The following is a 16,934-nucleotide window of genomic DNA, read 5'->3' as shown; positions in this document are numbered from 1 at the left end:
TTCAGCAGAGTACAAAAAAATTCCAGCTAAGACACACTGGCAACACATCTTCTTGAACAAAGAGGAAAAATATAAACCTGAAAAATTAACCTGAACGAAGAGCACTAAAAATATCAAAATCTGCACCTGAATAGCCTTTGAGCCTCAGTAAAAGCCCTAGCACACTCCCTCCAGTACAGTGTTTGTCAGCTCTGATCTCGCCCACTGTACCTCCTACAAAACACCAGGGAGTCAGACAGCATCCTTCCTCGGTCCCAGCTGCCACAGAAGTTGAATCTCTCTGCCAGTCTTCTGAACCCAAAACTTTGTTCCACCACTGTCTTTCACTACAAAGCAAAGTGATTGAGATGCACATGCAATACAGTAATAACACCACATCATAGTTTTTGTTATTGATTTCCTTTATCTAACCATTGGCATCTTCAGCTATCATCTTCCTCTCTTCTATTTGCAAGTTACCGAGTATAACTCCTTTTCCATATAGCATTAAAATAACCTGTATAAAGAGCTCACTATGACATTACTTACAGTGTAAAAGAGATTAAATTTTGGCTCCTCAAGCAACTGCTAGCAAGGTCATAAAATGTGTTTGGGTAGCTAGCACTTACTAATGCCCATGGCAAGTAGGAGTCTAGCTGCTTTTGTGTTTTGGCCTACAAGCCTAAATTGCATCAACTTTTAGCAAGACTTAGCATACTAACTGCTTGGATACTTTTTTCCAAATCACACTCTCAACTGTGGCTCTCAAGTTAAGCTGCAACAAAGCTTTCCTTGTTGGAATTCAGTAAACAATTTTCTAGATCAAATACAAATGGAAAAATTGACAGCAATGGCAAAGTTTTCAAGACTTCTTCAGAGTCAAAAAGCTCAGCATATCATATCCACTGAACATGACAGCGTTGCCTCAGTTACCTACTCACCACTCATTTCAGAAGCTCTCCAGACAGATTGTCTATTCTCTCTTGAATGCTTTGGCTTGGATTCATCCCACCTATCTTTAAGCACCTAATGTAGGTATCCAAATTACAGTCTCTATCATCCTGCACCTTTCAAGGTCAATGAAGAAAATGACCCCTCCAAAAAGCAATTCAGTCTCTATTTCCAAGTGTAGCAAGGATAAAAAGAGTTAGCATAAAAGTGCTAGGCTGCCCTCCCTGTCCCCCTACTAATGCCCTTCAGAAAATATCAGTTCTGCTGTTAGCCCAGGAAAGAAGCCAAGTGGTAGCTGTCTCTGAGAAAGTACCACAGTCACTGTAAGAGTATCGCTGCATAGCAGGAAATCATGAAAAGAAAACTTCAAGGAGAGAAGCTGCAGGAATGCTTTTTAGTCAAAGATAATTATTCATAGAATTCAGAACACATCTGGCTATAAACATTAAAGTTCCATTTTCTTTGATATTTCCAGAATGATTAAGGAATTACTTTCAAATCTCACCAAGATTTAGCAGAAAAAGCAGACCAAGTTCCACTACTCCTGTTTACTCAAAAAACCTGACTACTGTAATGAATTACAACTTCAAAATGTCATGCCTAAATTTAGCAATGGCCAGACTATGTCCATTTGGCTTTTTTGTTTATATTGTCTTTCAGTCCAAGTAGTTTCCCCACTCTTAGCTGTCTCTACCTGTGTATGTATAGACAACACTTACATATATGGTTTCTTCAGCTGGACTACCCCAAAACAAGCTATTCAAGCTTCCTCTAGCGAGATACCCATTTCCCCATTCACCCCAGGAACTTGCCTCTGCACATTCAATTTCTTCTCTTTCCTCCTCAAAACAGATGGCTATTTCTGAAGCATACTAAATGATGTCTCACCAGATGCTTGTATAACACCACCAGTAATTTCCTCTGTCTACTGGAAACATCTTCTGTGATTGTGTCCCAAAAGCACGTACATCTTCTTCACAACTGCACCATGCCGTTTGCTCAGTTACCTCGTACCCTTCTCTACTTTGATCCTTTCAGTTATTCAGCCTCCAAGCTTATAACTGATATTTTGGCTGTAACAGCCTAAAGCACAAGGCTCCAAATGTCACCCCACTCCTATGGCTCCATCCTTCCCAGAGAAAGGAGGCTAGGTGGAAAGAAGTATTCTGCACCACAAAGATGTTTCAGATGTCTGGGCCCATGGCCTATGAAATCCGCTCCCCCCCTCCCCAATTTCTGTGTAACACTTCTTTCTGTCTACATTAAGAGCATTTTTTCGAACTTCATGTCAACACATTTTAGCAGCGAGATCCCTTTACATGTACCTTTGTCATTAAACGAATCAGAAAACGTAAGACTGATCTAACAATTGTTCCATAGTAATTCTAGTAACAAGCTCTCTCTGAGCTGGTTTCCCCCTCCTCTCAGCTAGGTCCTTTATGTTAGGCCCTTACGCACACTCACAATGTCTCTATTAAATCCTAGTTTCTCCTATTTAACCAAGAGTTTGCAATCCGACATAGTATCAGTTACTGTGTACATATTCAGATGAAACTATAAAAATGCCTAGATAGAAAATAAGTTCTTTTCATCAAAAGTCAGCTTGCCACGGCTCCAGCATTCAGAGGTGTGGTGTACTGCGCTCCATTTTACTTTCTCTATATCTCATTATCTTTAATTATCTTTTAATTGTTAATGCACCTCATTACAACACCAACATACTGCCAAAAATTTAGGAGTTCTAGACTGCACCACAAACTGTTATTGTACTTGGGAATGGGCCACCTGTTTAAAAAACAAACCGACCAACCCACCCCAAATATTCGGCAGCAGTGCCTGCTGTAGGCACTAGTGGTGAGGAGTTTCTTCACCAGCAGCCCTCCTGTCTCTCGCTCGAATCCCCCCGCATGTATTTCCTCTAACTGGCTCCTGAGACACCCCCCCTGCCTTAGAGCTTGCTCCCTCTGGCCAAGCAGTCCCCCACCTCTGATTTTATGCTGGTTATCTAAGGATTTCTTTTCCTTCATCTCTGTGCAGTTTATCTGTGGTGGGGATTACCCGTTTTGAAGATCACAACACTTTCCTAGGCAGTAAACATAACGCCAAACCATCAGCTCCCTAGAACTGTCTGATTTGGATCCTACAAGGAGATGATTAAAAAAACCCAGAAGATTAGTCCTGCTCAGCACTTAAAATATGATTAGGGCACAGCATTAATATAGAACTAAAGTTATTCTTCAGCTAGCATAACATTAAGGAGACACATTTCTTTTTATTGTAACTACTGAGTTTTGAGATTACCAGGCACACTAAAGTGAATACAGAAAGGAGAAGAATATCACAGAGAAATAACCAAAACTAACTTGATTTCCTGGTAAATTTGATTAAGGCGTACTTCTGCGGTTAATATACAACATAAAATCAATATAAGCAACAGAGAAAAAAAAAAGTGAAAAATACTAGTTCCTTCTTTCCACCCCACCTCCCCAAGATTAATAACTTAACCATGCTGAATCTTTTTGTTGCTGAGGAGCATTTCTTATAGTCTTACTATGAAATACAAAAGGCACATCAAGATAAACTAATAATTTTACAGGATATACTACAAAGTATGTGTAAAATGCAGGACGAATATTTTCATTTAAAAGAAAAAAGAATATAACCAAATATCAGCAGAAGCCCAAAATAAATCCTTAAATCATTCAAGCAGATGTTGCATCAAGTGCAAGGAAACAGCTGCTCTGATGAAAGGTTAAAGTATTTTCTTATTTATAGTACAGCATGCCACTGACACATTTAGTTTGCATGTTTGTCTCTCTCTCTATGTGCATATATATATAAGATATATATATCTTTATATTTATATTTCTTAATCCTGGCTTGAAGGAATCTTAGTCTTGAGTTGCATATCACACTACCTCAAAAGGGTCTGAAGCAAAGAATCCCCAAACTTGCCTTTAAATTTAGAGTCTAATCTCATTCCCCCCAAGAGCACTGGGAAATTTAATGGCTTGCAACTGCTGTACTACTTATTCTGCAAGCCTGAGAACCCCACTTCAAACAAGCTGTAGGGGATCTTAAACAAACCTTTCTGGCAAAATGCCACTAATAAAGTTTATACCTAAACGGCGGAAAAAAAAAAGAAAAAAAAAGAGCATATGTGTATACACATTTATTCAAAGGAAAGTGCAGAAAAAAAACCTTGATTGGGTACAGAGGTTTGACACAAGAGCAGAAAGTTTTAATTTTTCAAGTTATGAATGGATTCTTAGTGGTCTTAGCTACCCTGTATCCTATTTCCTATGTTAAAAGTTAGCAAGTTGTATCTGTATCCCTTGTATGCTTAAAGCCCCTCCATCTATTCTTGTCCAAAAAGTCTTGGTCCTAGACACTTTCATGATTCTCATGGCCCTGACAAGTCTGCTTTTCAACAGGGGACATAACAATGACCATCCTGTTTTTTGGTTTTTGGGGTGTTCTTTTGGTCCCAGGCCACCAAAGGGAATTCCAGCCTTTTGCTACAGCAAACTGATAAGGATCATATCCTCACACTTCTGCATTATAGCACCGACTGCAAAGTTACTGATGAAAGCAGTTAAGAGCCACAGTATCAGAAGTAGGATTAAATACTATGTGTGGACTACATCCCCTCTGCACAGTTATATAATAGCACATTCTGTTTGTGATGTCAAGCATGCAAACCTCGTCCTCTCTCCCCGCCACACCACAGCCAACACCAACCTCATCATTACAGCTCCAGTAACTATCCCATCAGTTGGATCGCATACACAATAAAGAATTTCAGTGTAGATTATATACTGTAAACAAACACACACACACCCCCCCCCCAATAACGTAACATTATATATATATATATATGTGCAAAGATTGTAGTAACAACTGTGACCACAACTTTTGGAACAGACCTTTGGGTCACACATATGCAGATGTAGAGTAAGTTGCGTTTTGTTTGTTATAGGCATCTGCAACAGAGTTCATTTGTTAACTTTAAGGTGTAACTACAAAATGTCTTAGTGCCACAGTGCTTCTAACTTCACAGCTGAAGTTAAATAAATGGAAAGTCACTTAAGCATCAAGAAATGAGATTTACAACTTACAACCTGTTTCTCAATGTTTAAGCAACTTCCCATCTATTCAGTTAAAGAAGTTATTTTGATATCAATTTTATGCTCCAGTAGCAGCTTAAGATTCCTCCCATCCTACAATTAAAATGCAGAGGAGGAAAAGTGTCATATTGGCACATGCTATACAACCCCAAGTTTAAACTAACTGCTTTTCTTCAGCTGTTTAAGATAAAAATACATACACAACACTATTTTTTTCCCTTTCTTAATAGATGTGAAGTTGAATTAAAAACTAACGATGGACCACAAGGGAAAGCTATGAGGTAAGAGCATTCAGAAATACAGACTGAAGTTACGGTTTTCAAAATCCAATACATTTACTTCCTAGCTCAAGTTCATAATTCTAAGAGGTACCTTTGTTCTCCAAAGACACATCAGGTTTCCTAATGACTCTAGACCAAATAGAAACCTCACAGCACCATGTAGTACCCTTTACTGACTGAATTCCACCAGATTCACATAAGAGGTTGAACCAAGCCTGAGGACCACTCTAGGGGAAACAGCAGCATTACACAGGCCAAGTCAGCAGGGACCTGCAGGTTCCAGAGTCCAGTTCACTCCTAGGGTAGATATATCATCTCATGTAATCCCTTGTGGAAATGTATCCACCAGGATATAATGAAGAACTTCAGTTTTTACACTCCTTGGAAGGCTGCTCTAGAACCTGACTGTCCTCTTGAGCAGAGCTTTCTTCTAATTCACAGCATAAGTTTATTCTTAGACAGGTTACATTCACCGATGGCAGACCTACTTTGTGCTTTTCTGCCCCTTGGGGTTTTGATGGCTTTCTTCTACATCTGCAGACAAGGACACACTTTGCTAAAATAAACAAGCAAAGGTTTTCCTCATTAATATGCTTGCCCTTAGTGTGATCACTGTCTTCAAAGCTCTGAAGCACATCAACAGAGGTTAAGGAAACTGGGCTTGGTTAGCCTGGAGGCCTGGTGGGCACCTATTCGCAGCTTTCCTATGCCTAAATTACCAATACAAAGACCTCTTTACTAAGGTCCAAGACACAACAGCCATAAATGGAAACAAGAGGCTTTGAACTGTGATAAGGAAAAAAGGTTTTGCCCTGAGGACATCAAAGCAGTGGAAAAGGTCACCCCGAGATGCTTTGGAGGCTCTCTCTTTGGGGGTTTTCAAGACCCAGCTGAGAAAGCCCTGAGAACTCTGGTCTGAATTCAGTAGTGACCCTGCTTCCAGCAGGAGGCTGGGCTAGAAAATTTCTCAAGGTCCTTTCCAAGGCGAATGATTCTACAATTCACTTTAATCTGCACCTGCATTTAGTTTTGATTCATTTTTCTTAAGTATGTATTATTAGAACTATATATAGTATTTCAGGAATTTATAAAATGATACTAGAACCTCCTTAAATTGACTACAAATGCCTCTCCATTTTCCATACAAACATCACAACTGTCTCACATTTGCAATGCAGTAATCTTGCAATGCTCTTCTCTAGTCCAGTCATTTCCATGACATAAACCTTGAAGCCTGCATTACAGAACACTGCTTTTAACCACCCATGATGTACAGGATATTTTTATACTAATGCAATTAATTTTGTTCCTATTAATTCAGTCTTTGAGATAATCCAATCTTTTCCATACAACACCATGATCATCTTCTGTACTATTGGTGCCTCCAAATCTTCGTCAACAAATTTCATCAGCATACTGATTTTCCTTGTGTCAGCAGCATAAATGAAAACATCAGAAAGATAGCTGGTCCCCAAATTAATCTTTAAAGGATTCCACAAAGCATAACTGCCAGCGTGACACTTCCACATTGAATCTTACCATCTTCTCCACCCAAGTCACACACTCTATCAAACCCTACCTTCCCAAACCAATCGTTTCCTACATAACATCAACTACCCACTGAAGTCAAGACAGATTATGCCTCTTCTGCATCTCCCTCATCTGAACAACATTCTCCTTCAACAAAAAAAAAAAAAAAATTGGTTAATGAATCCGTCATAATCTAACTTGGGTAAATATATATTGTGATTTTATTCCATTATTTTTTCCCTCCCCCTTCTCAATATCCTTCTTGAGGTGGTTATTCATCTGTCAAATTCAAAGTCTCTCTTTACATCCTTTCACTCATCTAGCATGCAGGTATTTTATACCTTTAATGTCTTTGACCTGAAGAAACACCAAGCATGCACATTTTGTAGATCTGTTCCTTATACTAACTCAGTACACTCAGTTTAATCAGCATCTGCCCCCTTGAAATCCAAAGCCTTTATTTATGTACACTCCTACTTTTGTTTATTCTTCCATTTGACTTTAACTGTATCAGCTTGCAATCATTGGATCCAACATCATTTTCCCAAGCAACCTTCTGAAGATTTCTAGAGTTTTCTGGGAATTTAGGATAGACTTCTAGAATAATAATATTAGCTCCTTCTTGGCCAAGAAACTAGCTGGTAGAGGGACTGAGGTGCAGGTGAACATGGTAAAAAAGTAGGTGAGCAAGAAGTATGAGTTTGTAGCCCAATGATGCAAGCATTCTTATGAGAGAAAAAGAGATCTTTGATTCTGGACTCTTGTTCAAGAGTCACTTGGCAAAATTAACAAAACTATAGTTCTTATGAATCACACATCTAGACAGCTATTTTGGCCAGATACTTTATAAGGAAACTTAACAGCACTTCCTCAACTGAGCACCTAAAATTTACATTTGGCAACACTCAGAACCCCTGCATTTAGCTTTAGCTGCACAAAGGGGCTTTGCTCTACGCTTACAATACCTTGCACCTATAATAAATTTACTTCGTACCAGGAAAAAAAATGGCCATGGAACACGAGAAGTAACATAAATTGTCAATGTGACTGAAAAAATCTCTGAAGTTTCATTGCCAGCCGGCTGACAGGCCTGCATCACTCATTCAAAGCCACATCACTTGTGGTAGTAGGGCAATCCCAACATGACACCATGAAAGCGTGACAGCACCCCACATCACTCTATTCAAACTAAGGTGAACTGCATAACCAGTTCCAATGACGTACTCATCTTTAGATTACTACAAAAAGAAATAAATACGTTTTTATGCACAACTGCTTTCTCAACCAAGGAATGGCTAAGGCAACTCTGCACTGATAAAAATTAAATTAGCAAATTTCAGAGAAGTTTGAAGTGAAGGGAAAGAGAAAATAAAAAATGAAGCATAATCAAATTTTATTTAGAGGGAAAAGAAAAATCCTATAAGCATTTAACTTGGTAGCTATGATAGAGCTAGCTGTTTCTATGGAAACCACAACATTCTTGAACTTAAAATCATAGTGCTTGGTCACACTTCATCCATTCCCTCACTTCAGTTCAAATAACACAGAAACAATGGCAATATATTCTACAATATCCTCCTATGAGTTCCAGAGTTATCTTTTAAGAAGAAATATCTAGGAAACATTGTTCTTCAAAATACATTAATACGGATATTATCATAAATAACCAGCAGAATACAATAGATTTCAGTGGAGTTTACATATTGTTTCTTTTACTATTCTGATGATTAGCATTCCTGGGGCAAGGCTAGTTTTGTGTGTCCCCCTGTCCCGTCCCCCCCCACCCCCTTTTTTTTTTTTTTTTGGAGAGGGTTGAGGTGAATACAACACATCGAAGTGTCAGCTGGAACTAGTTAAGAATTTTCACTGAAAATCCGTTTTAGTAAGTAAAAACAGAAGAATAACCTTTTCTTGAAACATACTGATTCTATCAATAAAAGATTTTTCAATAGTTTGATGAAATAAGAAGCACAAATGCCCACCCAGAAATAATTTCTCTCCCAGCAGTACAAGATAACGGAGGCACTCCATTACCTGAAATAATGCAAGTACTCAAGTATCTGGTCTTCTCAGCTCGAATGACATTTTGTCTACTGTATCCCACGTGCATGCTTTAATCACAGGGTACAGAATTAACCTGTCTCCTGCTGGCCCCCAAGCAAATCCACTCTGACAGGAAAAACTCAGATAAAGACCTGTGCTGATTACTCGTTAGCCAGAGACAGGGCAGTTTCACCCTGCACATGCAAAATAAATTTCTCTTATGTTATGACAGAATTGTCCAAGTTCATCATAATCACAATGCGTAAATTACAACATACAAAAGACCATGTTTTGGAATTGAGCTTTAATACAAATAGGTAGCAAAAACGGCAGAAAGAGTTAACCACACGGCATTCAAGCTTGCTATTTTCAAAGTTCATCCTTTCAAACCAGTCGGAGTAAGTGTATTTTCACTTTTAAATAAAGTGACTAAAACATGAAACAGAGAAACCGATATACCCAGATTAACATGAAATTTTAGCAGGGATTATTCTAGCAATCACTATACCACACTCAACCAATCATTTCAAAACACAAGAGTGGAAATAATAATAAAACTGCTTCAAATGTCAATGTACATATGAGAAGCTTGTGCTTGCAGACTGAACTGGTTAGCTCTGGTGAGCACGGTCACAGCGAGGTGGTTTGATAACTCCAGTGTTCTAGAGCTTCTGCTCTCAGGAGGTATTCCCAGTGAAACTGGAACTGGCCCATTCTGAAGCGACATATCCTGGGGGTCCCTTGCCCGGACCACATGGAGTTAGTGGTGAAGCAGCAACAAACACAGGCTTTTGTATGACTTCAGAATATACATACCATAATAACAGAGAAGAGCATTCCAGGTTTTCTTTCTGAAGTGGGAAAGAGTGCGAGTGAGAGAGAGAAGGTCGTGTCTGTTTCTGTATTTTCAATCTCTACCTCCCTAAAAATACCTTCTAATGACACGCATCCCAACATTTGACTCCAGAATTTAAAAGTGAAATCAGCGTGTACCATCTGTGTTACCATCCTGCCATCTCTTCTCAAGAGCTGCCCCTGGATAAGCCCATCACCTTGTTTACACCCTCTCATATCAGTTGGTATTTAAAGCCTAGAAGTTCACTACACAAATATGAATAATGATAATGCTAGGCACTTATTTAAATTTGGATTGAATTCTGATATAACACAACATGTATTCTATAAAGAGAGAATTCATGTAATATTTTAAAATATTATTTTGGACAGTTCAATGTCATTTTTAAAATGAGAGATACAAGACCATCAAGTTTGTGAATGCTTATTTTGTGAAATGCCTAACATCTCAGATCTGAAAATGAATACTACTGCTGCTGCTAACAAAGGAGAAAATACAATTCCAAGGAACCAGTTCCATACATAGCTGTTTTTTCCAAGTCCAAGGGGCAGCCAGATATCCTCCACTCCTTCTTAATCCCCAATCAATTATTTTTTCCTATCTTTAAACACTTTTTTTTAAGGCTCAATTTGATTTAACCCACATTCCTAGAAGTTTCAGATGCAGCTGTTCCACGGTTACAAAGAATAAAGAAAAACTAATGATGGTCAGGGAAGAGTATATTGAACGATCTGTTTGTGCACTATGAGAAAAGAGGCAGAAAACCAAGTTTCCTGCTGCATAACAGGAATTTCAAGAACTGCGTACAGTGTACCTAGTCTGGGAGGTATTAGAATTTTATAACCAGAACAGGTCAGTGAAACCACAGACAAAGCTGAAGTAATCTTTCAGTTATAGCCTGGATAAAAACAAACATCAGCTTCAATTTGACCAGAAGCTAACTTCAGTGAGAAAAAAAAAATGTGTACACATAGAAAAACATTAAAAACAGAGGAAGGTGCTATTAACTGGAGGCAATCAAAACAATGATAATTGCAAGCAGCACGTAGTCATGGATATCATCTACTTCCACATGCTAATTTTCACGAGACACAAGTGGGTTTTTTATTTTTGATTTTAGGTTTTGTTGGGTTTTTTGGGGGGGTGGAGGGTCAGGGTTTTCTAAACGTCTTTTAGAAAAGTGATTTCTCATTTTAAGTTATTTAAACGTAATAAACATGTATTAGGCTCTCCGCATTCCTGAATTAATCCTTATTGCAGAAGTCAAATTGCTCCTCCCCCTGCTCCCACTTTCTACCATGTGAAACAGGAACAGCAATTAAGTATCACTTCAAAGTTAGTGTACATATTCATTTTTCAATTCTCACCAAAAAGACACAAGTAACTACCCAATTTAGAAAATTCCTTGGAAAAATCTTTAAATATGTAAATAGGAAAAAATGCATTTATTGAAAAAGGGAAAAAAAACCCAACCCCCAAACCCAAAACCCCACATCACCCCACTTTCTTGGAAATGAAAGGTCCACCCCTTAGTTCCTTATGAGAGAATAAAGATTCATGAGATGATACTTCTCCTCAGAAACAAATTAATCTCCAATGCAAAGCCTATTTTTAAAATGTGCTACTCCTCAGGCCCCAAAAAAGGGACGGTGACAACCAAGTACAAAAATAGCCTGATTTGGATCAGAAGAGAAATAATGGAAGAGCAAGGCAACAACCTTCTGAATCCAATTTTATCTTCTATTTTCTCTTGCAATAACCATTGCATTATATGGTTTTAATGCAGTTTCTTGTGCAGTGCAAACAACACACTGCAGTTGTTGTGTCTAAATAGAGGCTTATAGCTATTATAAATACGATTAGCCATTTAAACTAGACACAGCTTGAAAAACTATAGGGAAAAAAAAAAAGTCACTCCCTAAAGACAAATAGTGACATGGTCCCCTGGAAGTCCACTTATATCAGCTCTAAGCTATAAGAATATTGTAGGAATAAAAAAAACTTCCCTAAGATTTTTCAGGACCTACATCCCAATGGAAATGCCAGCAATAGGAAGTAAGTTTGCAGCTTCTTGCACTAGAATCATTTTGGGACTCTGCTGACAGGCGCTTCACCTCGTATGATTCTGTACCTTGGTTAGCACTAAGGCATTAAATTTTTCAAGCCTTGAGAGAAAGTGTCAAAAACAAAATGGAAAAAGTCTTAAATGTCTTCTAAAACATGAAAGAGGCAAAGAGTTGCACCTTGACTTAGAGATGTATTTCAGTTTACTTGGGTGGAAATACCATAAAATTAAATTTTTATTATTAGCTACTGATTCCTAGCTTCTCCAGGCTTACTGTGTATCATGGCAGTCAGCCAAAGTTTTGCCATTCCCAAGCACTATCTAAATCACTGAGCTGTGATAATTAAAGGCAAGAGACAGGGCATTATATATTTTTGTCTCTGATGGAAAAGATAGTTCAAATTTTAATCAAAATGGATGTTTCGATGACCACAGATCTTGTTTAGTCTAGCAAAAGCAAGTAACTCAGATATGAATGAGAACACAACCTTTTCTAATTGTTTTCCTCCAAAATAGCCCAGAGAAAACACTGAATTATGCGATAAGAGATCAAGGACTGTGATGCTGATGCCAATTTATTCAGAATACAGCTCTTCAAGAGCAAACAGCTTGACCTTGACCTATGCTTGCACTTCTCAGAACAGAATAATGAACACTCTTTACCTTCCATTTTTTCCTTCCTCAATGAGTTACCCTTAATGTTCAACAAAAATGTAAGACATGTTTATAGAAAGCTTACATGGTTTTGTTCTATTTAAACATTATGGCACTAATTCATCCCTAAGCTAAGCCTGCTGAAGTCAACTGACTGAAGTTAATGGAGTGATATCACAAATAAGTTCTGATCCAATTATTTATTGTACTCTGCATTCACTGTTGAATACTAAAAGCACAGCTTATCCACCTTTCTGCTACTGCATGCTAGTCAAGTGCTTGTGTTCTCCCAACCAGCTGGCAGTCTAACAGTAATTTTTATCCTGTTTCCATCTTGAAGAGCACTAGTGTGTCCAGACTGTCTACTAATGACAGTTAGTTAGGGTTGCTCTTTCATTTTGGCCTCCTCTGGTATTGTTAAGACTTCTACAGAGTCAGAAACATGTAATTTACCAGTTGTTAGCTTACAGCTCAACTTCCATGGATGGTCTAGTTCCTGATGCAGTATCCCTATATGTCTACCATACAGTTTTGTGAAGTACTTGCACCACAGTTGTCAAGTGCTTCCAAAGCAGACTGCATCTGCCTAGCAAGGAACCTTAGGATTTTTCATCCATGAAGAGTTACCCCTCAAAGAAAATTAGATTTCAGTGAGGAGAAAAAAAAGAAAAAGGAATTAATATGAAAAACTCTTTAGAGACCACACATTTAATATCTTTTTTTCTTTCTTCATTTGTTTTGTATGCCCAGAGTCTACACAAAAAGCATCAAATTACATAAATATGCTTCATTCCAGCCCTCCAGAAAAATCTATCTACATACAAATACAAAAAGAACAAATTTAAGATCCCGTTGATATTCAGGCATTTTCTAAGCATAAATGCCATCTTGGTCTAGGATCTCACTAAACACTTAGCAGGAGGGGAGAATAGTGATGTCTTCTTGAAGGCATTACAGTCTTTTAATCGGTAGCAATTATAAGCAACACCAGTCATGGCTCTCAGTTCTTACTGCATCAACAACTACATTATAACAAGCCATCTGCTCTGTGTCAATGTAGTGAGTAAGGTTGGCTTCTGTGAATCTAGGGCAACATGTGTTCTAGCTTGCATCTTAATTATGGTTTACAAAACACTATGTATGGACAAATACAGAGGTATGTTATTGAAAGCTCCCCAAAGTATGATTCCTACCTTTAAAGCAAAAAAGAAATGGTATTACTTCCCTGAACTAATTTGTTTGAATCTGTATACCTAGGCAACAGCAGGCAACAGCAGAATAAACCATTTAACAGGCTTTTCTCCTCATACATTGTGACTTTTGCTAGAATAAAATCATTGTAGACTTCAGTCATATTCCAAATCCTAAACTTTCCTGTCCTCATGTTCTTACCACGTGGTCAATACAGCTAGGACATACTACTCACCAACTCTGCACGTCCAAGTTCTCCGAGACATGGAAATGACCTGTCTCTCTTTTCCCCTTTTGTTTCTCATGTACTCAGATTGTTAAGCTTTTTAGGGTAGCTGCTTGTTTTGCTTTATACATAATACTTCCAGACTATAGCTCATTTACAGAACAGATGTTTTAAAACTAAGAGTGTTTTATTAATAGTTCCACAAATTCTGTGATGGGTTTTAAAGACCCTCTCACCCCCTCTTTTCATTAAGGCAAAAGGCATGACAGTCTAGAGAGAGAGCATCAATGACTGACCATGTTATGAAGAATCTCACTGGTACCACTGGTTATGACTAACTATAGTTAATGGAGAATTATTTCCCAGACAATTACTAAATTTTGTAATTATCTCAATTGAAGCATTACTTTGATGTTACAAGAAACAGCAAACACTCTCTCCCCAAAACAAACAAGCCAGAAGGTCGTCTTTCCTATTCGGACTCAACATGTTCAACTCAAAGTTGTGGATAGATGTCCATGTCAGCTATGATGACCACTCTTTAACAAAAATAATTATTTAACAACAACAACAGAGAGAGAGAGAAACAACATCTTTTCATTACGGGAAACAAAGATGCCACATCTTAGCATTTGCTGTCATGACATGATAAAAGTTAAAGCAACTATGCTTTTGGAGAGAAGAGTATAAGAATAGAATTTAGCAAACTGTCTGACAGGAGACACAACATCCATTAGTATTAATCTTTTTTGGGGGAAATATGTTTGTAGGTATGTACTGAATGACAATTCTGTGCATACAACCTGATGTTAACAGTGATACAGCTCAAAAGTTTCTAGTTATCAGCCAACTGATTTTCTAGCTAATTACTATGTCACAATTACAGCACAGTAGTAGAATTGTAGATATAACTATTTCTTACAAAGGGTCTAGCATATACTCACAAGACAGTATAGAAAATACAGCTGCTCTATAGGAGGAGAATGAAAGTCCACATAGTCTAAACTATTTCATTCTTCCCAATAGTTTGGGAGACAAAACATTATACAAAGCTGAAAGGAGGATCTGGCATTTAGAAAGAAAAGTGCATTTGTCATACAAAACAGCTATCAAGAAAACTATTGTCTTAAGCTACCCATGGCTTGGGCGACTATTCAGCTGAGAGTCAATCAGCATCAACCTGCGACTAGTGATACTGTCACTTAGTGGTGCCAGACACAACTATGGCATCATCTGCTTTTCATATTAACATTCTCATTCAGATATTAGTTTTCAAAGAACATAATGAATTCTCATGTGCATATAACTATTTCATTGATTACTTCAACAGGCAAGACTGTTTACTTATAATAAACAGCCTATCAAATTACACAAAGTAAGTGTTGCATGAACACTGTGTAGTGTTTACACTACAAATCAGGGATCTGAGTAGCTGGGTAAGTGCACACTGTGCCAGATTCTAGTCTAGGATCTAAATATCACCATGTTACAGGAAAGTTCAATCTTGTCATCTCAGCAAGACACTTGTTAAGTGTGTCAGCTAACTGACAGGTGAGTACCACCTGGGACAGTTCAGTTCTGATTTAGTCTAACAAAGTGTAAGCAATGCTCAAAAATTATTTTTTTTTCTTAAATTTAAGACTTTGTTAAAAAGTTTGAAACAACTACAAAGCAACTAAACAAGGCAGCCCAGAGAAGAACAGCAAAGAAAACTGGTGGAAGTGGAACAAGATGACAGGCTACAAAAACTTGTAAAACCTGGAAACTGTCTCCCTGGAAAAAAACCCCAACAAACAACCAAAAAAAACCCAGAGCAAAATAACAAGGGGGGGGGGGGGGGGGGGGGGAGGACAACACACGGATGACACACGGACAGATGGGGGACAAACAAACAAACAAACACCCCACCCACCCCCCCCCCAACCCAGTTCCAGACTGCAAAGAACACAGGAATAACATCAGCCAGGGAAACAGAACAGCAACAAAAGGAAGAAAATCAAGTATGATGGTGATGAACATGGCATGGAATGAGACTGATGGCTGTCAGCTATGATCTTTGTAAAGCTACATGAAGCCTACAAGGCTCTAAGTCATGAAAAGTAACTGGCCACAAATATTCATGGCCAAGTAGTTAAAAATAAGTAAAACCAAAGTACTAATCGACTGAGCCTCTCAAGTTGCAAACCTTTCACAGAAATATGAGTTAAATATACCTAACATGCTAAGCCCCAAATAAAAGCTTGCCCAAAGTACCTCTGAGCCAACCGTTTTGAAACTTTTAATCAAATACCAAAGATTATACTCTACCCTGGCAAAAACTAGTTTCATATTTCAAAAACTGCAGCAGAAAGGACTGTAACAGATAGTAAGCAAAACTTCTCTCTTCAAAACCCATGGCATTTTGGACCTTTCCAATACATGCCTCAGAGGTAGAATTAAAAAGTTTAATTGGCCTTTCATGCAAGTACTGAACCAGCTGATCGTTTTCACCTTCCTCCCCAAGTGCGTCAGTAAAATCATCAGGGTACTATTTGCTCTCTGAAGAAGAGACCATTATTGTGATTACTTGCTAACAATCAAATCTCAAAACCCTTGGTGTCAAGTTCTTAAAACAATGTAGGAAAGACTGCATGTATGCTCATATGTTGAACATAGGCCTCACAGTCTTGCACCCATCCAAAGTAGTGAAAAAGTGACTAGTGTTGTTAAAAAACAGTGGTGTTTTAAGTATTATCTGGAAGACATACATTGAGTCAATCTCATTGCATTACAATGAAAAATAACTCACCTTCAATGCTGCTATGAAAAATTAAGATACATTACCTGTAGAATTCAGTTTTATTAATAGTGAGTCTACACACAGTATTAATAATTTGTGCTTTTACAAAGATAAAAGAAAACCAAGACAGTATTTTGATCTTACATTCTAGAAGGTTTGTCAGCTCACAAGTCTAAACTTCTCAACCTTCTGAGATACTTCCTTTGCAACTCAAATATTATAGGCATTTTGCAAATGACACCTCCACCTTTC

At 38.0% G+C, this 16,934-nt stretch overlaps 1 protein-coding gene across 1 annotated transcript in view; it reads right to left on the bottom strand.

The window, feature by feature from the left end:
* UBL3 (ubiquitin like 3) overlaps positions 1 to 16,934 on the bottom strand; it is a 58,225-nt gene that overhangs the window by 10,998 nt on the left and 30,293 nt on the right. The window lies entirely within an intron of this gene.

This window comes from Accipiter gentilis, chromosome 19 (genome assembly GCF_929443795.1).
Source record: "Accipiter gentilis chromosome 19, bAccGen1.1, whole genome shotgun sequence".
Taxonomy (NCBI): domain Eukaryota; kingdom Metazoa; phylum Chordata; class Aves; order Accipitriformes; family Accipitridae; genus Astur; species Astur gentilis.
Note: the sequence above shows the minus strand (reverse complement) of the source record. Positions and strands in the feature narration are given on the sequence as shown.